Raw genomic sequence first — 22,763 nt, 5'->3', positions numbered from 1 at the left:
CAGATTCAGCATGAACAAGACAGATGCTAATTTGTGCATAAAGCATATTCCTTTTGATAGGAAAATACACATAAGTTGTGGTTGGAAAAAGACAACAGGGATACTGTTAAAACCATTTTTGGATTTATGTGGAAAGTTTCCAGTGAAAGACATGAGCTCCTGCATTATCACATCAACAAAAATTCCTAGATGTGAAGTGTCAGTAGAGGGACCCAAACAACCCTTCCTGCAGAGTGGGAGGCATGGCAACTGGGAGTTTTTTTAATCCAGGCTAACCAAGGAAGGTGAATGTGATGGAGGGAAAACAATGTGGTCAGCCGTGGTCCTGATTTCTGGCACCATTTCTTCTACAAAACCCAAAATTTGACCTTCAGCAATTCCTTTAACATCCTTCGGCCTCTGTTTTCTCATTTCTAAATTCAAGATATTTAGGTCATATGCTGGCTTGTGTACCTTTCAGCTTTAACGTTTGATATATGGATTCTATTTTTTGAGCTGTGTAGAATGAGTTTGTTACCTAAGCATCTATGAGCTGATATAAATTTAGAGTCAAATAACCCCCATGACAGGTGGATTTTCCCCAAATCCCATTATAACCTAGAAAATTTGTTATTAAAAGCAACTTCCTTCCTGATAACCTTATAAATACTTAAGTGTTATAAATTCAAGACCCAGTCAGTGGAACAAGGATGACGTCTGCCAAGAATGATGGCAAAGCAGAGTTTTAGAAGAGTGTAAGATTAAAGCTTAAAGCTGAAAGAATGTCCGTGGTGATGGATGAATTTCTCCTATTTAAACTGCAATAAAATCATACTCTTCTTTTAATGCCTCTTATCCCATAAAACCTTCCCATCACCCCTCCTCCACTGTTTCCCTAAGACTTTGTTCTTTGATCTGGTCTTCTATTAAAATTAACTATTTGCGTGTTAATCCCGCCCGCTGTTGTGTGAGTTGCTTGAGCCCTCAGACACTTCTTTCACTTTTGTGTTTATTTTTCCTCTTTACCTTCTCTCACCCCGACTCTCCGACCACATGGTCTAAAGACGCACGCAATCAGGATTTATTTCTCAAGTTGAACTTTATTTCAGTTGACAAATGTGAATATACATGACAGAGCATCAAAATCATTGAGTCTGAATATTTTCTTGATTCAAATGATCAAATCGGCCAGGTGTCTTGGTGTTCTGTGGACGCCATCTCTGAGTATTAGCCTCATTACTCAAAGTACACATCCCACACCAATTGTAAGAATCAGCTTCTCTTTGCTGCAATTGCCATTGGTTAATAATTACTGATATGTATTTTCCACTCTCTGTTCTCATCACGGTTGTAAACAGTTAAGTACCCATCAATCTCTGGCAGACAAATGGTAAGATTTACACGACTCTGAGCTTCTGAAAGTAGGGACCATGTCTTGTCCAGCTTTGTGCTTCTAGCACTAGGCCTGGTGTCTGGCACCATGAGTTCCACCAGTGTTTCCAGAATGGAACAATCCTCAGCTATGGGCAAGGTTAGGATTAGGTGGGCACCTGTGCAGAGAAAACAAAAAGTTAGTCTATTGGGTGAGTTCAGAAGAGAATAGACTTCCAAGAAAATAGATAAGGGATTGCAGCTGTCTGTGAACCATAATATTTGCAATATTTTCATAGTATCTGGTCTCTAGTCTCAATTCAACAATATATTACTTTTTAATATACTAAAGGAGAGTGTGACACAGTGGGATATGAAGGGAATCATATTAGCATTCTACATGGAATCATCTGTTTGACTACTAAGTTCTTTGTCTCATTTTCAGATTTGTCTGGGGTGTTGATGAAAAAAAGTTTATAATTATTTTTTCCCTCTTTCTAACATGTGATTATTTTTCCATTTAATGATATGATAAAAGTTTATTATAAGTTTTTTTCAGTAAATATTTTCCAGTTTATAACATTCATTCTTAAGAGTCCCCACTAGATACCAATAAAGCAAGTAACGAAGCAGCGTTGCTTCTCTTCTCATTGCAGGAAGAAAATTAGAGAACCCTAAGTTGCCTCAATAAAATTTGAACAGACGTTTGTCTCTGGAGTTAGGACTTTGAGTGAGGTCAGTAGCAATAAGCGTTGACTATTTTATTTTCCTGCTGGTCCTCCAGGTCCAAGGCCGTGTGTAGGTGGGATGTCTGTCTGTTCAGCAGAGTTTTCACCAGGCTTCTCCTTTCCCATAAGACGGAGGTCAGCTGCTGTCCACCTAAATAAGCTGTAAACTGCAGGCGGCCCCCCAGGCAGCCCGAGCGGGCGGGTGGGAGTCCAAGTCTAGGATGGCTGGCTGTGTGGTGGTCAAAGCCTAGTGTGCAGCGATGATGTCTGCGGCGATTTTTATGATAGCATATTGATTGCTCAGAGTTTTCTGTAATATGATCTATATAGAAGAATATATAGACCATGATTCCCTTTATATTCTATATGATAAGAATATAGAAAAATATTTCCTCTACATGCTCTGAGAACAAAGGGGCTGTGGGGTCGGATTAATGGAGGAAATGCTACATGCCCTATGCGTCTCTTGGACATTCTAAATGCGCTTTAGTATAGCAAGCACCTTTGAGAAATTAACGTCGTTATCCCGGCGTTTCCTAAACTTATCTGGCCGTTCTTCCATGTCCTCCTTCTTACTCCCTTCCCTGTCACGCCCCCTCTTCCTCCTTTTTTGGCAGAACATACGCTCCTAGCACAGCATTTTAACCTCTGATGCATTCTTCGGGAAAATCCTCTGCGTAGGTTAGAGTTTATTTTGAAATAGTCAGACTAGCAGGAGACTCTAGCACTGTCTATGTTGTACAGCCCTGATGGTTTGCTCTCATGGAGCTGCTTTTTGGTACCATGTCCTCATAAAATTCCTATAAAACCTCTCTCTCTCTAGTTGCTACAGGAATTGTCGATCCAAGTGCTCATTGCCTTCCCTGTGAAGTTTCACATGAAGATGTTTTAAAGAAAATCTTCTATTAATTACTTGAGAAACTTTGCTTCTCCCAAAGAACAGATATTTTCCCCTCAAGACAATGAGTGTTATCTGCAACACCATCTGCAATTATTATAGCATCAGTAAGTGCATAATCTCAATTAACAAGGTGTCAGGGGACGGCTTGGTTCAGAGTACGATTAATATAGCGGCTCAGTGATCTTCACAGCATTCACAACTTCCCGATTTTTCCAGCTCTGTCCCCTCAGTGTCAAGCTTGCCGTCAGGCTGACCTCAGTCATGGTTGTTAGACGGTTGCACGCCCATCTACAACAACTACCAGCAGAGCTACCACCAGCAGAGGGGATGAGATTACATGACTGCCTTTGATTAATCAGAATTTACCCCCATTCTGTTTAGCTGTCTGAATAAAACAGAGTTTTGTTAATAAGGAAGAGAAAGGAATAGATCTTGAGCAGGAAGCAACAGTGTCAACTGGAAACACTTACAGGATTTTTCTTTTATTCCAAAATAGAAAGCTTATAATTAAATTTGTAAGTTATGCATGTATCTTTATGGCCTTTCTCTATATGTTCCATTTTTTTCTCTTAGTCTTGGTGTCAAATTTAAATTTATTTTCTCCTGCTCGTGATTCTTTCATATACCATTTTTGGCGTGTATTTCTGATGTTGGATACTTTACATGTTTTTCAAAATGATGTATAATATATAATAACTATAGTTAACGTATCAGGGACAAACTAGGGAATAGGAAGTGAGCCGGTAGCTGCTCTGGGTTTGGGCGCACAGGGTTCATTGACATTCCAGCAGAATAGCTAGAACTTGTCAGTTCAAAGTGACTTTGGTCCAAGCCTTTAAAAACACAGCTGTGGTAATCGACTTCCCAAGCATGGTAACACTGAATATTCTCATATAATTAACATTTCTAATTTATAGGCAAGCAGTGGTGGCACTTATTGTCACAGGTAGAATTTAATTAGCCAAGACAAATAAATTAGTTTTCACACTTCTATCAGGATAGTGGAATTGCAGAGGCTGGTCTGGAAGATGCCATTTGACCTCTCAAGGAAATTAACTTTTCCAACTGCCATTCTGAAAAGCTCTAATTAAGCCATATTGATACTATTGGCTTATAATGGATGCCGTGTAGGCTACTGTCTTGGAATTCTAGAAAATCCTTCAAATTTTTTTTTCCTAATGTCCACCTGCATGACAAGTGAGATGGAAGGCATCTCAGGACTGGGTACATGTCATTGGACCATAGGGAAAGAAGATTTTCAGGGACCAGTCATAAAACCCCCCAAGATCCACTGTATCCTCTTCATACGTGGACCCAATTTGCATTACATCTCCTTTTTTGCATGAGTTTTATCAGATACAGTGTTCATGGTTAAATGTATTTGAAGAAATGAGCCTGTGTGATAATGGGAAATACTGCAGAGGAGAGGCAGATGTTGGAAAGGCAAATGTGGACTCATTTTATAGGGAAATAAAGAAATAATGGGAAAACACACAACAGTATAAGAGTGGTGGTTAGTAGTGATCTGCAGGGAGGTACGTGGTTCAATTAAAGAATGTATAGGATAATAAGTACCGCAAAAGGATTTGCAGGTAAAGAGATATAATTAATTACAGGGTTGTGCAAACTTGGGGACATTTTGTGTGCTTGGTTCCTTGAACTAAAACTTATTAAACTAATACAATTAAACAGAAAGTAAGAAGAACATACTGGAATAAGCCAGAACTCTCGAGGTGCAGACATCATAAAGAAGAAGAGAAAACTGGATATTTTTGCAACTAGAAGAGAGGGGAAGGAAATGAAGGGGGGTTTTTGGAGGTTACAGTTATTAAGTTATTCCTATGTGATGTGCGATGTATGTCTTCTCGGTCTCTCTGGGGATTGTTGGAATGCACAGCTTATATCTTTGCACTAATCCTCTCTCTCTGCCTGGTTTTTGGGGGGTGTGTGTGCACATGTTTGTTTTAAACGCTCTCTCTCTTATTGATTCCAACTTCTAGAAATTTCACAAGAATTTTGCCCATCAAGGTGGTCTCCACTGTTTTCTAACTAATATCTGTCTATTTTTATTTAAAGAAGGTTTAGAAGAACACAGTTTGGAAGGAAAAGGAGTATTTCTACTTAGCATAGAACTTTAAGTCAAATATCATTCAAGCTCCAAAGCATTTCTGCAGGATTTCCACATAATGATTTTCTCGTACATTCATGGAAAACAAACCAACAACACAAACCACCTCTGCTATTTGGTCTACAAGACAGGTCTCCATCTTGAATATAGATGAGTGAGTGCCTGCTTCCCATCAGTTGACAGCTGAGTGTGAGTTTCTGAAAAACACTTAAGTTGACTGATATGTTTATAAACTCTAGAGATTCTCATCTGAGCAAAAAAAAATAGTTTACAAAACACAAAAAGGCAAAAATTTTGGCTTTAAAATTGGTTTAATTATCAATGATTTCAAAAAAGATGGAAAAGGCTAAATTTTGGAAAAGACTAAGTTGCAAGCCTAGCAGCTGCAGGACGTATGTGTTCTGCTTTGAGTATAATTCTTGAGTTTGCATTTGCACATTGATATGAAACGTTTTAAGACTAACAACAGTGGTGTGCATATGGTAGATATTTTATGTGCCTGTGGGGATGTACTGAGCACCTTTCCTATGTTTGGTGAATTTCTTACCTTATGACTCCCAGTTTCCTAAGATAAAAGCCAGAAACTTGCTTTTCCAGGCTCCCTTGCAGCTAAGGTACAGTTCTGTGACCTTTGATTCTGCCAGGCACAGGTTAAGACAGGAGGGCTCTGATTGTAGACAGATGTGTGAAGAAGGCCATGCAATGGGGATTCAGTTCTGGCGATGAGCATTTGCAGAATGGCAGGGAGAGATTCACTTTCAGAAGCAGCAGTGGGAGATGGCCTAACTGGCACCTGATATTGGAAAGGCGAGGTGCAGAGCCTGTGCCCAGAAGGCAGGCCTTGGAGTCCCTGCAGCAGCCTCGTCCTATTTGTTCCTAGTTGTGCAGCCTTTGTGCCTGGTTGCTCAGACGTCTGTGAACTGTGGGACCCCCTTTATCAACTTCCTTTTCTACTTACGCTGTCGGGAATGATTCTGTTGCTTGCAACTCACAACTCCGATTAGCACATAACAGAAAATAATGCTCCTACTAAGGCTTTATATTTTCATAGAACGTTTGTAATTTTAAAATGATATCTTTCAAGGCTTGTTTTTCAAGTGATCTCTTTCAATTCTCATATCAACTTTAAAACTTGGGGTATGGCAGTATCTGTAGTTTTCCTTTGACATATGAGGGAGCTGTGGACCAGCCAGACTGTGACTTGTCCTGTCACAGAGCCAGCTGGGGGGGAGGAGTAAAAACCAACATTGTTTTTGCTTTGATTTAGTGACTTCACCATTATTCAGTCTCACAAGGAAACGAGATTTTTCCCTAACCCTTGTTTAATTAAGCTCCTTGACTTCTTTTTTTTTTTTTTTTTTTTTTTTAAGATTTTATTTTTTCCTTTTTCTCCCCAAAGCCCCCTGGTACATAGTTGTGTATTCTTCGTTGTGGGTTCTTCTAGTTGTGGCATGTGGGACGCTGCCTCAGCGTGGTCTGATGAGCAGTGCCATGTCCGCGCCCAGGATTCGAACTAACGAAACACTGGGCCGCCTGCAGCGGAGCGCGCGAACTTAACCACTCAGCCACGGGGCCAGCCCCTAAGCTCCTTGACTTCTTACATGGTTACTAGAAAAGATTGCACCAGAGAGACATTTTGAAAGTAGGATTATGGGATATGTGAACATTCTGTGTTACGAGTGGCTTGCACCCAGCATCCATTCACCTTTCTCCCAGGTGAATTTCCTCTGGGGGAATTACCTGGCCCTACACAGCTCCTGACCTGACTCTCCTCCTGGCCCCAGGAATGAGGGGGAGGTGGATCCTGCCCGGCGCCTGGCCTCAGGCATTAGCTGAGGGAAGAGCAAGCACATGATGCAATGAGGTGGCGCTTGGATAATTCTGCCTCCCCTTAGACAGGCATGTGATTTTTCGCTGGTTTTAAACACGGAAGGATGAACATCCAGACTTCTGGCAGCCATATTATCTTCACAACCTATGGGTAAAGTCAACCAGAGGAGACAAGAGCTGAGAGATGGGTCTTGATACCATCATGTGGGCCCTCGGATCTAGCCATACCTGCAGGTCTCAGCCACACCAGCCTCTAAAGCCCGGAAATTCTCTTCTATGCTTAAGCCAGTTGGACTGCATACTTTGTCCCTTGGAACCAAAAGAGTCTTGTGCATACTTTATGCCCGTCTAACTTTCTTGGGCGTCACCAGTTATACATAATCCAATAGAATGGTACTGCTGAATCTATAATTTGCTTTCAAAACTTAGTGACCTTGTTTTTGTATGGAAGAACTCCAAATATTGTTTTCCCAAATCTGGGTGAAGCTTTAAGGGGAAAACAATGGATCAGACATTAGGACTGAATAACGTTCTGAATTTCCTGTGTTAATCCTGTCCCTCTTTTATTAGTGTTCAATAATCACTTAGGCCTTTCCTAGTTCATCTTCCCTAAATTTAGTAATTGCATTATAATCTCCACTAATAGATTGCAAAAGGCAGGAAATGCTCAATGTCTTTTAAATTACTAATCAATTTTAAGATTTTCAAATTCAAAAGCCTACATCTTCCTTCAGATTTTAAGTTCAGTTCATAAATTTATTCTGCTTATACTTCTAAGAAGTTTTGGAGTCAATTTTAAGGTATGTTTAAATAATTTTTGGTCCCATTTATAACAGGTATACTTAATATCTTGAAACAATTTTAATTGTATTTATAAACATAATCATTTTCTTTCATTTTTAAGTACATTAATATGAGAATCTACTTAGTATTTAAATAACTATTATAAAACTAATATATTAAAGTTAAAAATACACCAAATTTAATGTTTTAAGTAATTGATAACTAATAAACTTACTAAGATGTTACCTTAAATCAAAAGTCAACTCAATTATTCCTTTGAAATTGGAGAAATAAGCCAAATATTACAAATGTATAAAATCCTCAATTTGCACAGATTCTTTCTTAATCCCTATCCAGAGTTAGCCAACCTGTAAAGTCAGAGGGAACAGTCCACACAAGACAGCCCTCATTTCAGACACAGCTGCAAGCTCGGGGCCTCCAGGACCACCCTTACTTCAGACCAGCTAGCTAAAAATTGAGGGATTCCCATGACCACCCTCGGGTTTGATAATTTGCTACAAGAACTCACAGAAGTCACTGACAGCTGTTATGCTCAAGCAGAGCACACAGGGACAGGATACAGGTTAAAATATGGCGGAGTCTGGGAGCAGTCCACACACAGAGCTTCTGGTCATCCTTGTCCTGTGGGGGCATGCACAGCATCACCACCTCCTGGCCATAATGTGTGGCAATGCACAGAGAATTACCAACCAGGGAGGCTCAGTCAAGCCTTTGGGGTCCAGAGTTTTCATGGGGCTCAACCACATACTGCCCACATGGCTGATCTTTTGGCTCCAGCCCCTCCTGTAGGTCAAGCTATTGCCTTTAGGCCCTAGTTACTCTGGTGGTCAAAACTGACATGGCATGGCTCAAAGCCCCCATCATAAGTCACATTGTGACCTTCTGGTGGTCAAAGACCCCCACCAAACAGAGACCCTCCTACCAGGCAGGACATGCCAGGGGTCCAGAGAACCCCTCCCAGGAGCCCAAGGCAAAGGGCAGACCATTTGAGTCAGGTTAATTCTTTACTACACAATCCCAAAGTATCATTTCTCTATCTTTGATTATCCCAACATTTCTAAGAAGACTCTAAATCCTTGTGGATTTGAAGGACACTTCCTGGGGCAGACAATTCCAGCCCAGCAAACAGCTGATCTTCGGCGTTTCACCTGGCGTGAGGTCTGGAGCTGTGGACGTCCTTGGCACTTCTCGCCGTTCACTGACAGCTTGATCGTTGGCTTTGTCTTTTTAAAACACTCTACACTTCAGCCAAATTTAGAGTTGGCCGGACTAACATTTAGACAAGACCCACAGGTAAAAGCTTCCCCATGAATAAACATTTTTGACTCTTCGAGATGGCACATGATGTTGGTCATACATTAGGAAGGTCTTTTAAGAGAGAAACAGTAAATTTCCATCTTGCCACAGTGACTGTGAGTGAATTCCTTCTAAAGCTTACTTAGCAGCCACAATTTAGACGTAAATAATATTAATAATGCTTTGAGGCAATTTTGCAACATAATAGGAAATCATCATTTGGGGATGCTCTGATTTTTGAAAAAGCTTAGTGATTTGTTTCTAAAAAGCATGACAAAGACGTCACTGTGCTCAAAACAAAGGGAAATCACTCCTCTGTGTGGACTTTGCAAGCGGCACCTAAGCACACACATGGTTGGGCCGGTCCTGCCCAGGTGGCCACACAACACAGTTCATGGTGGTTCTTGTCGTTAATGAAGCAGGATGCCGCCGACAGTGGGGAATTCAGTTAGCAAACTCCACAGGCTGTGCCTTGTGTCCAGGAACAGATTGTGTACTTGGCCTCGTAAACTCCAGGAACCAACTGAGCTAGCTCGTTGTTTCTCAGATTTGCGTCTTCCTCTCTTTTCCCCTAGAAAAATAGTTTCCTAAGATTAAATGGTGAGGCTTTAAAGAAGTTATGTTTCTTACTATTTATTTTTTTATTCTTAGCTTCAAACCCCATTCTTAAAGAGGAGCTTCGGTATCATTGTGACATGTGGAAGGCACTGTCACTGTCATATCATAGCCAACATGTCAGCATTTCACATCGAGGTTGCAGGAAACAAAGTGGTACAGCCAACTACACAAAGCAGTGTAGATTTAAGTGAAACAATGACCAAATATATTAACGTTTTATATGCATAAGGCAAATGAGTACAATTACAAAGGAAGCCATTTATACGGGAATACAGACATCAAACAACTAGAATTGCAACATGCATACACTTCCTCTAAAACATTAAATAATAAGATCTAGTAGCTACCTTAATTTATAAGTACTAATGAGCATTAAATGATATTTGCAACATTATAAGGTGACAAAAGAATGGATACTGCTGTTACTATTGTGGTAATAGATAAATGAAATGTCAAATCTCACTTAGAGCTTTGTGAAAATCAAGATGTAATGGTGTATGTGTGTGTGTGTGTGCACGCGCGTGTGACTTGGGGACCAATGATGTGGGTCAATGACTGATTCTAGGTCAACTGGTTTCAGAAATGCAGACTGCCTTCTTTTGATGGGTGGCTACCTGAATGGATTTTGAGAGAGGTCTCACGCTTTGCAATGTCTCTCACTTTATCTCCCTTTATTATTCTCAGTCTGTTTCCTCCAAACTGTGAAGCAGTGAGAAAAAGAAAAAAGTGCAGGGTCCTTGGGGGAACTAAGGGGGATGACTTTTCTTGCATGACTTAGAGCCTTGGCAGTGGAGAGAGTCCCAGGCTGACAGGAGGTGGCAGCTTCAAAGAGGAAAGGCTTTCAGAAAAGGAGAGGAAAACAAGCTGAAGGCCTGGAGTCTGCAACAGGGAGGAAGAAGAATGCGGGAAATTGGTCCCAGAAGATGGACAGAGGGAGGGCCCACGGGGTTCCCTGACAACAACTTCGAACTCAGGGATGAGTTCTTGAGTCCAGTGATCATCAAACATGAATTTCATTTATTATAGAACCGTAGCATACGTTTGTGAATGTGCATTGTCTCTGTATGTCTGTGTCAATATCTGTTTGATCTTCTCAAAGAAACCTATAGAGTGAACTGCTCCTCCCCTTTCAGAGACGAGGAAACTGAGGCACAGAGGTGTCAATGCTTTCCCAAGGTCATGTATTTGTAAGCAGCAGAGCCAGGCTTAGAATCTAAGGCTTATTTCTGAACACTTCCCCATATAGACGGCTGAAGGGATTGGGCTGACCAAGCGTAGTTTGGTGTACAAAGTGTTTATGTGGAGCTACCAAAATGTCCTGAAATGTATTTTTTAGTCGGCTAATTTTTCACTGACACGGAAGTATACGTCACAATGCACTTAAAATCAGACGCTTCATATGTGAAATTTTCCTGAAGTTACCAAGTGTGTGGCTTTCTCCCGTAGCTAGTATTTCACATGCTTCTTAACTCTGAGTCTTTCCAGCATGAAGTGAGAAGTCTGCTACGGCTGTCTTCGGGCTTCTCCAGCTTACTGGCTTGGCCTCACTTAGGGCTGGAGGCACGAGCCAGCGGTGCGTGAAGAAGTTCATTAGAGAAAGGAATTGGATTTGATTAATCTTTTCTAAACACTGATTGACTAAGACAGTCCATTTTGCTAACATTTATATTGCAGTAAAGTTTAATTATGGATTATTTTGCCATGAGGCAAACTAGACTGACATAAAACAGAGAGTGAAAATTTACAGTACCGTAGAAATATCTATTTCTAATTTCCTGCTAATTACTTTTCTATTTTATTTATGGCTTTAGAAACACACTTTTATAAGTACACACTTTTATAAGTACAATTGTGTTCCTAAAATAAAAAATTCAGGAGAATTGATAAAGACGAAGAAATAGATCATAAGAAATACAGAACCGGTATCCAATATGACAACTTCTGTATGTACACATTAACTTAACTCTGTTGACTTGACATAAATGGTCAAGTCGATCAAAAAATAGACAAACCAACGTGCCATCTGATGTGGCTGCTTCCGAATAGTGATTTTGCTCTTGCCTACCATGGGGCGTACGGATGGAAAGAACTTTTCCAACTACAAGACACTAGTCTAATATATTCTGTCACCAGAGCTTTTTTCTTTTCCTTTTTTCCAGAAGCCTCTCTATTTGTTTGCTTCTTAAAGTGATTAAAGGATTATAGATTCTGCTTTGGAATTAGTCAGCCTCATCCACGACGTTTCCCATTAGTTAGAGAATACATTTTTAGCTTGAAAAGAGCTCAGAATAAAAAAGAGATTGGCTGGGGAAGGGAGACGGCAAGGGAGATATTTATATTCAGGGGCAAAAGTCCACATTTTAATTGTGTGTCCAAGTTCATATCTGGTAATTGCTGCTCATGTTGGTTTCAGACAGATAAAGACTTGGAAAGACCTGCCAGTCAGACAAGCAGCCCACGGGAAGCCTGTGCACATCCATGTCAGGTCCGAAGAGACTTCTGTTTCACCAGCCTACCGTGGGTATCAGATAATGCAGGACATGAAATAAAGTGTAAGAATATTAAATTGTAAATCTGAACTTCTCAGGTTTAACTCAAACCTCATCCTTATTTGATCAGCAAGACCCCCAATAAAAGTGATTCCCTGCTTTGTATCAGTACAATTTGAGGCATTTGAGGAGATTCGATAGGTTCAGTTCTTCGCTACAATCAGCATCTGGAGCAATAGCTTCAGCAATAAAAATTCTGGTTTAACGGTTAGAACAAAGCATCAACTACTCCATCCTGTTCAAAAGAGTAAGTATATGTCTCACTGTTTGCTTTTGGGGATGAATTTTTGTGCTAGCATCTTTCTTGCATGTCATATGAAAACAATGAACACTGATATTTTTAAATTTTGTTCAGCTTTGTTTTATTGTCCAACAAATACTAGTTTGCTTTAGAATAAATTAAGTAAATAGTATCAAAATAAAGAGAAAATGCTGCCTATAATCCTTTCTCTTGCCTTCACTACACCTAAATACCACTGTTAACATTTGGACCTCTGTCCCCAGGCGCATGCAGAGGTGTATAATGTTTCTGGATAGATACATATATTTCTGATGCAAAATATTCAACAGCTACGTTTCAGAAACAAATTAAAAAAGCTGCGTCTTTTATTTCTTTACCTCTAATAAAATTTCTGATTTCGTTTTCATTCTTTCCTAATCTCTCATTATTTAAGCTTGCCTCAAATAAATGTGCAATTAAGCTAATGCTTATTAATTACCTAAATGCTAAACTTCTTTTTTTGGAAAGTAAGATATTTCAATTTCCTCTTAACCTTCCTGAGTTCAAATGAATATATTTAATATATTTAAATATATACATTGAAGGCTTTCAAAGCCAGAATTAAATTAGGGGCTGGGAGCAATAACAAAGTGTAAGAATTCCTCTCTCTTTAAGGAGATTCCAGAGTGCTCAGGGATACAAACAAAGACGTGAACGGATTGAAGAGCCATTGGTGCAGTCGAGGAGAAGGGACGGACAAACCTGTGGACTTGGATGCCTCTGAGAAGCCTTCAAGGCTCCACAGAGGCTGCCAGCTCTGAGAGATTTACACTGTGGGAAGGAGGGGGAACTCTTCCAGGCACAGGAAGCAACTGACAAGGCATGGAATTGGTAATGAGCGTGGTGTGGCAGGGCTTCATAAAGTGCAAGATGAACAGAGGAAAAGGTGGTCGTGAAGTCGGATGGGGAAGGTTACAAGAAATGTCATCATTATTAATTTACACCATTTTGACCTGAGCCTATATTTTGTTCATCTGAATGAGATGTTCTTGATTTATTGAAAGCCTTATCAAATATCACCTTTATCTCTATCAACTCTTGAGCTCTCTGTGCACATTTTTAAGTGCCTGCTGATGTCCCACAGATCTTTCCACTCACATACGTCCTCCATTGTACTCATCACATTCCTTCCGTTCAGCTCCCCAGATGATCACCAGAGAATCTGTTAGTAAAGCAAAACTTCCTCGAACTTCTCTCAGTAAGGGAGAACATGACCTTGACAGAGTCTTAGCAGTGTCTCAGAAGTGAAATATTTACAGAATTTTGGCATCTAGGCTTAAGCTTTAAACTGGTCCCTCAAGATGGGAGCTAATTGCACAAAATCTCCTGAAGAAAGTCTTGATAAGCAGACTTTCGTTTAGTGAGTGGCCTATTTGCTCAGGTGAACAGACTCTTATCTTTAGTAAATTTATCGGTAGGAATTTCCTAAGACAATTGGTGGAATTATTTCTGGAAGCTTTCCGGGAACAAAGAACTATGTTACATTGACATAGGTGTTCTATAGACTTATCTAAGTCAGTGGACATAGATGGTCTCAGTTCTCTCCTCCCTAAACCAGCTCCTTCTAAGGCGTTTCCCACCTGAGTCACTGGTAACAGCCGGCTCCCTCCTACTCTTCCTGGGGAGGAGTCCTTTTCACTCCTCCCGCCTCTAATGCGGGCTCTCCCTCTCAGTCCCACGGTTCGCAATTGCTTCCCAAACTCTGGTCCAGCATTTCTTCTGTCTCCATTCTTTCTTTCACATAAAGGTGAGAGTTTTATTTCTGAAATAACTGAATAGGTAATTTCTCTCCTAAATGATTTACAATAGTTTCACAACTATTCTGATTTTTTTTGTGATGGATTAATTCTGTCTCTTCTAGAACTTCATGTAAATACAATCAGACAGTTTGTATTCTTTTGTGGCTGGCTTCTTTCACTCACCTTAATGATTTTAAGGTTTATCCATATGTGTGTGTGCCAATAGTATGTATTTTTTCATTGCTGAATAGCATTCCATTTTACAAGTATACCGCATATTGTTTATCCATTCTCTTGTTATGGACATTTTTATTTCCAGTTTGGGGCTATTAGAAACAAAGCTGCTATGAACATTTTAACACAACATTTCTTGTGTACATGCGTTTTTATTTCTCTGGGGTAAATGTGTAGAGGTGGGCAGCTCTGTCAGTGAGTAGGTATATGTTTAATTTTATGAGAAACTGCCAGGCCAATTTCCAAATTGGTTCTATGTTTTATCCTCCCACCACCAAAGCCTGAGAATTCCAGCAGCTTCACAGCCTTGCCAGCATTTCATACTCTTGGTCTTTTTAATTTTATTCACTCCAGTGGGTGTTTTGGGGTATCTCATTGTAGCTTTAATTTGCATTTCCTAATAACTAATGACGTCGAATGTGTTTTTATGAGCTTATGATGACTTGTATATTTTGCTTTGTAAGTGTCTGCTGAAGTATCTTGCACATTGTTTATTGGGCTGTTTCTCTTTTTATTATGGAGGTATAATTATTCTTTATATATTCTAGATATAGGTCCTTGGTCATTATATGTACTGCAAATATTTTCTCCCAAGCTGTAGCTTTATCTCTTTAGCTGTGTTTTGTGAGACATAGAAAATTTCAATTTTGCTGAAGTCCAATTTAGGTATTTTTTCTTTTACAATTATTGCTTTCCGGATCCTTTGTAAGAAATCTTGCCTAGCTCAAGCTCATGGTATTTTCCTGCTTTTGCTTCTAGATACTTCATACTCTTAGCCTTTATGTTTAGGGCTATGATCTATCTTAAGTTATATTTGTGTATGGATGGAGGTAGGCACTGAAGATTATTATTTTCCATATGAATATCCAGTTGTCCTCATAGGATTAGGTAAAAAGATCCTTTATCCATTGAATCCCTTTGGCCCCTATGTAAAAAAAAATCAATTGATTACATAAAATAGGGTCTATTTTGAACACTTCACCTGTTCCATTGATATATTTGTCTGATTTTGTTCCAATTTTATGCTGTTTTGATTACTGTAGCCTAAGTAAATCTTGAAATCACGTAGTGATGTTCCCCCAATTTGTTCTTTTTCAAGTTTCTTTGATATTTTAGGTCCTTTGTGTTTCCATAGAAATTTTAGACTCAGCTCACCAGTTTCTACAAAAAAGCCTTCTGGGATTTTCATTAAGATAGCATCGAATCTAAGATCAGCTTGGGGAGAATTAATCTCTTAAAACAATATTCAGTCTTCAAATTCATGAACGTGGTAGAGCTCTCTGTTTATTTAAAACATAAATTGCTCTCAGAAAACTATGAATGTTTTGTAGTTTTAAATGCAGCAACCTTGCATATACATGTTAAATTTATTTCTGTTTTTATTTTTTTTGATGCTGTTGTAAATACCGTAATTCAAAATTTTATTTTTCAGTTTCCTATTGCTAATTATAGGTATATGTGTGTTTACATAAAGTTTGTTTTCATGTTGAACTTGTATGGTTTTGCTAAATCCACTAATGAGCTCTAGTAAATTTCTTGTAGATTCCTTAGAATTATCTACACAAATTTAACATAAGCAAAGAAAGACAGTTTTACTTTTTCCTTTCCGATCTATATGCCTGTTTCTCCTTTTCACATTAGCTAACACCTCTCCTACCATGTTGAATGACAGCGGCAGGAGCACTGTTCCTAATCTTATGGGGAGTGTTATGTCTCTGCTGTTAAGTATGATGTTTGCTGTAGGGTTTCATACATGCCCCTTATTAGATTGAGGATGTTTCCATTTATTTTTAGTTTACTGAGAGTTTTTTTTATCATGAATGGAAGTTGAATTTGTAAAATACTATTTTTTTGCACTTATTGAAATGATTATATTATTTTTCGGCCTTTAGTCTATTAATGTGGCAAATTATATTGATTGATTTTTTAATATTAAATCAACCTTTTATTCCTGGGATTCCTCTATTCTTGATATATTTATTATATTTTGCTGGATTTAATTTGTTATTTTGTTAAGGATTCTTGTGTCTATGTTAACAAGAAATATTGGTCTATAGTTGTATTTTTCTCTTTTTTGTAATATCATGGTTGTGCTAGACTGATGAGTTGGGGATTGTTCTCTACTTCTCTCTTCTTTGAAAGAATTCTTGTAATACTGACATTATTTCTTCCTTAGGCTTTTAATGGGATCCGCCAGTAAATCTATTTGGGTCTGGAGTTCTCTTTGTTGGATGGTAACAAACTACAAAGCCAATTTTTAAAATATATCTGGGGCTATTTAGATTTTCTATTTCTTCTTAATTTGTGTTTTTAAGGATTATGTTCATTTCATCTAAATGGTTGAATTTATTGGCATAACATTGTTCATATCATATTTTAAATTCTGCAAGATCTCTAGTTGTGCCTTCTCTTTCATTTCTGATACTGGTAATTTGCATTTTATCTTTTTTTTTGATCAGTGTAGCTAGAGGTTTTTCAATTATATTGATCTTTTTTAGAGAATCAATATTTGTTTCTAGTCAGCTCTATTTTTTTTCAGTTTTCTGTTTCATTGATTCTACTTTTATCTTTGTGAGTTTCTTACCTAGACTTACTGTGAGTTCACTTTGCTCTACTTCTTATAGGGGGTGCTTAAACTATTAATTTACACCTTTCTTCTCTTCTAATAAATTTTAAAACTATACAGTTCCCTCTGCTTAATTCCGTGAATTCTGGTATGCTATCTTTTAAATTATCTTTTTAATTATCATTTAATTTGCAATATTTTCTAATTACTCTTGTGATTTCTTCTTTGACCTGTAGCTTATAAAAGCATTTTTGCTGAATTTCCAAATATTTTGATTTGCCAGATTTTTTGTTATTGATTTATAATTTAATACCATTGTGGTCAGAGAACATACTTTGAATAACTTCATTCGCTTAAATATATTAAGTTTTTTTGGCCTGGAATATGACTCATTTTGGTGAATGTCGCATGTACAGTTGAAAAGAGTGCTGTTGGTTGTGGTGATGTGGTGCACATATATGTCGATTAGCTCAAGTTGGTACATAGGGACGTTTGAATCTTCTGCATTCTTACTGATTTTCTGTCTATACCTTTTATCAATTACTGAGAGAGGAGCTATGAAGTCTTCAAGTTTGATGGTAGATTTGCCAATTTCTCTATTCGGTTCTGTTAGCTTTTGTTTCATTTAAAACTATATTTATTTGCAATCGCAATTAGGATTGTTATATCTTTTTGATGGATTGACCCTCTTATCACATGGCATATTCCTCTCTATTTTATTTTTGGTGAAGTCCTGACGTCTGCTTTCTCTCATGTTAATAAGGTTATTCCAGTTTTCTTATGACGGTGCTGATATAAGATGTATGCAGCCAGCCATGGCGGTCTGGTGGGGAAGATCGGTGAGTGGCCCAGGTTCATTTCCTGGTCAGGGAACCACACCACTGTCTTTCAGTTGTGATGTTGAAAGCTATGCCACTGGTGTTTTAAATACCAGCACGGTCCCTCATGGTGGACAGGTTTCAGTGGAGCTTCCAGACTAAGACAGATAGGAAGAAGGACCTGGCCACCCACTTCTGAAAAAACTGGCCATAAAAACTCTGTGAATAGCAGCAGAGCCTTGTCTGATACAGTGCTGGAAGTGGAGAGGATGGCGCAGAAAGACGGGCCAGGGTTCTGCTCAGCTGTACACAGGGTCCCTAGGAGTCAGAATTGATTCGAGGGCACTAACAACAACAACATACATTTTCCAACCTTTTACTTTTATCCTACCTGTGTTTTTATATTTCAAGTAAATTGGATCTTGTTGTTGTTGTTTTTAATCCAGTTTGACAGTCTCTGCATTTTAATTTGCGCAGTTAGTCCCTTTTTATGTAATTATTGATCTATTTGCATTTAAGCCTACCATCTTATTATTAGTTCTCGTTTTCTCTCACATAATCTTGGTTTCTTTTTTAAACCTTATTTTGGATTTATTATTTTCTAATATTTTATTTTATATCCTCCATTGGACTTTAACCACAACTCTCTATGAATTTTTCAAGTGGTAATCTAGGATTTTTATTAAGCATCTGTAGCTTATTACAATCCACCTTCCAACAATCCTGTTATGTTTCTTCATGTCTAATTGAAGAACCTGGTAGCAGTGCCTCATTCACTGCCTCCTTTGCTTTCTTCTCTGTCATGTTTTACTTCCACATATGCCGTCTACTCCACGATACTTCATTACGGATTATACTTTAAGGAGTCAGTTATCTTTTCAAGGGATTTTAAATGCAAGGAACAATAAATTATACTGATCCATGTATTTACTATTTTTAATGTTCTTCATTTCCATGTAAAGATCTGAGTTTGCCTTTGGTGTCATTCTCTTTCCATCTGAAGAACTTCCTTTAACATTTCTTGAGTGGAGGTTACTGGCAACAAATTATCTCAGCTTTTATTTGTAAGACAATGTCTATTTCACTTTCACTTTTTCTGAACATTTTCTCTGGACATAGAACGCTAAGTTGACATTTCTCCCAGCACTTTATCATTTCTTTGTTTTCTGGCTCTGTTTCTGATGAAAAGTTAAAGGTCATTTTATCATTTTCCCCTATTCTGGATGGCCTTCTCCCCCTTGGCTGCTTTAAGGATTTTCTCTTTATTATTCATTGTCGGCAATTTGATTATGATGTGTCTTGGTGCGATTTTTAATGTTTATTCTACTTTTGGTTCATGAGCTCCTTGGATCTGTGTTTATCTTTCAAATCAAATTTTGAAATTCTTGGCCATTAGTCCTTCCGCTATTTTTGTGCCCCACCCTGTCTCTTGTCCTTTTCTGGGACCGTGATTACATACTTGTTAGAACAGTTGATGTTGTCTCAGATCACTGAGGGTCTGTTCATTGTTTGAAGCCTGTTTTTTCTTTCTATGCTTCAGCTTGTGTTGCTTCTATTGCCTGATCTTGACATTCACCGCTGTTTCTTCTGCTGTATCTAAGCTTCTCTTAGGCCCAAGCAGTGAGTTCTTCACTTGATTCTGTTTTTAGCCATAGCATTTCCATTTGGTTCCTTGGTATGGTTCCGCGGATTTGTCGAAAGTCTCTCTCTGGTTCCTCATTATGCTCATGTTTTATTTTAAACCTTTGAACATACTTATAACGCTGTTTTTCGGGAGCCTTGTCTGTTAATTGAATCACCTTTGTAATTTCTAGCTCCATTTTTATTCACTGATTTTTCACCTGACTGTGGGTCCTGCTGCTCTGCTTCTTTGCACGTCTACGAAGTTGTCATGGGATCTCAGATAGCGGACAACACTGTGCTTGTGAAGGTCTGTGCTTTGTTTCCTTCCTCGAAGAGTACTGAGTTTTATGTCAGATGCTTAACATATTTGAAGATCAGCTTGATCCGACTGAGGCTTCTTCGAGCTGTGTTAGGACAAGTTTAAAGTAGACGTTGCTGAACTAGCCCGACTCTTGAGCAGTTGTCTTCCCGGAGTCCCTTCTGGATGCCCAAGGGGTTTCAGAAAGACTCCCCTCGCTCGCTCAGAACTGCCGTCTCAGCCTGTGCCCGTTCCGCGAGTGTTCTGGTTGTGGCTCCAGGTGGTTGCTTTCTCCCTCACTCCTCTTTGCCTGGTGCCATGTGACCTCACCCTACACGAATGAAACTAGTGTCCACCCAAAGATCTGGGGACTCGGAGGCTGATTTCTGGAGCTCTTTCTCCGTGTGTCTATCTCCTTGCCCCGCGAATTTGAGTGCTTTCACCTCCCTCATCCCTGACCTGTCTCCTAGTCTCAGGGGACCACGGGGCTCCGCTCCATTTGTGCCTCCCACTCTTTGGTTCTAAAAGTGCCCACCTGAAGCCATGTGGGCAAACTGCGGGCTAGCTCTCCTTTGTTTCCCTTCACTTGTGGACCAAAGTCTGCGGATGCCTGTTGTTTAGCATCTGAAAAAGAGTTTTTATATACTTGGGCCAGTTTGCTAGTTGTTATGGCCGAAGGGATAATCCAGGATCAATTAACTCCATCGTGGCTGAAATTGGGAGTCATTAAAATTAGACCGTCTATATTTCATAATATATAATGATAAAATGCATAATAAAAAGTAGCTGCTAATGTTATAAACTTATGGGGTAAATAGAAATTTGTGGTGGGTTAGGGAATCAGAGTATTATTTATTAACGCACGTTTTAAGGATGTATTGATCACTTCTTCATTCTTATTAAAGGAACTTCTACAGTAGTTATTTTTTCTTTACTTCCATTAAATAAACACCTCAACTTCTGCAATATCTTTCTTTTGCTCTTATAAGTGAGTTATCATTTAACAACAAAGCTCCTGAAGAATGTTGTGCATTGGTGAGTGGGTGGTTTTCTGCAGGTTTTATTTCTGCTAAAGCTATTCATTAATCATGAAAAAAATAGCTTGTGCATAAAAGCTACCAGACAGAGTAGATTTGGGGGATGTTGATGGACAAGAGGCATCTTGCTAAACTCATCCAGCCCACTGACCTGTGATGAGCATCTGCCTTCATCTGGATGAGCTAGCACGTGGTGTGTCTCATTTAAGAACAAGAATAGTTCTCAGAAATTTATAGTAACGCGAAGCCATAGTTTAATAATATCCTTTGACAATAAGCATGGCTATAGGAAAGGGTTTGAGCTGACTAAGGGAGGACCTTTGGGGAAGATTTTAAAATGCTGATGTTGCAATGACATTGGTCCCAGTCAGCAGGTTATTTTTAACTTTTCTGCTTCTTGTAAAGAACTGAGTCATGCAACCAAATATGTGCAGAGAAAATGAACAACTTGTAATACCCACTCTAGACTCAAACCCTTACCAAGTATTTTACGATTGAGGCAAAAAATCTTTTTTTCTTTTTTTTTTTAAAGATGGGCACCTGCACTAATATCTGTTGCCAATCTTGTTTTTTTCTTCTTCTCCCCAAAGCCCCCCGGTACATAGCTGTGTATTCTAGTTGTAGGTCCTCTTGGTTCTGCTGTGTGGGACGCCACCTGCCCCATCCCATCAAGCCATGGCTTGATGCGCGGTACTGGGTCGGCGTCCAGGATCCGAACTGGTGAGGCCCTAGGCCACCACAGCGGAGCACGTGAACTTAACCACTAGGCCACAGGGCCAGCCCCCCCAAAATCTTTTTGACTCCAGGGAAAAATACAGAGTAGTAAAAGTTTTGCAAATATAATATATGAGGTTTTATGGCCTGAAGTCACTTGGAGATGAGAAGCCTTAGGGAGGAAAAAGTGTTGGTCTTCCTCTTTCAGCTTTGGAGATTGAACGGTGGACCTTACAAAAAGGCATTTATGTGCTTTTAAAGCCTTCTGCATAGAACCCAGAAAACAGAGGTGGGGTATTGGAATTCATATCACTGGTGAACTTTCTTAACTTTTCGTATGTGCCTATGTCCCCTTTCAAATCCTCATTTTAACAGCCTCTTGAGGAGAAAGATTATTCTGAACCTTTTGAACTAAAGTGAAGTGGAACAGTACTTGAAGTCTTTTGTATCCAGTGGCCTGTTGGTAAACCAGCTCTCTGGAGTGGGGAAGGAAGCCCTTGTTTGTAGTGCTTGTTGATTTCCATGGTGCAAATATTCCCACCGTGGCCAAGTGCAAATTACCAGATTTTAACAACTGGCTTTGCAAGATTGCTGTATATCTGAGTTGGTGTGGGCCCACAGGGGCAGCAATGGTTGCATGATAGTCTCCAGTGCAGGAAGGGCATTGGGATGGTCTTAGTTTAGAATTCTGGCCACACTTTTTATGAAGTATGACTTTGGGAGAATAACCTTTCTGGCTGTATCCAATAATTTGTGATTTATTAATGCTACAGAGGGTTGCTGTGAAAACTGAATGAGATAATGATTGAATGCATAACGCAAATCCTGAAACAGAATAAGCATTCGATAATTGGCAGCTATTATTGACTATAAGTGGTTCTGAGATATTCTAGTTCAGTTACATGCGAGTAACTGCTTTTTAAATCTGAGGATTAAGAAAATAGATTTTAAAACTACTATGAATTCTGTAATTTTTTGGAAAATATTTTATTTTCATCACAGCAGGTTCTATCTTCATTTAAAAGTTATCTGTATGACCACTTCTTTATTCCCACTACAGACGATGCTTGGATGTGTATGGATTTTTAAATATGTTTTAATAAGTTAATGGCCTCCCAACAGTCAACGATCTGTAGGTTTGGAACCACCATACTGACAATTTTGTAGGGGAAAGCTGGGTGAGAGGGGTCAGTCACTGCCTACAGAGATGCGTAAACAAACAAATTGATGAAAACCTTGGAGTCCCTCCT

The sequence above is a fragment of the Equus przewalskii genome, chromosome 15, assembly GCF_037783145.1.
Source record: "Equus przewalskii isolate Varuska chromosome 15, EquPr2, whole genome shotgun sequence".
NCBI lineage: Eukaryota > Metazoa > Chordata > Mammalia > Perissodactyla > Equidae > Equus > Equus przewalskii.
This window is presented reverse-complemented; position numbering follows the sequence as displayed.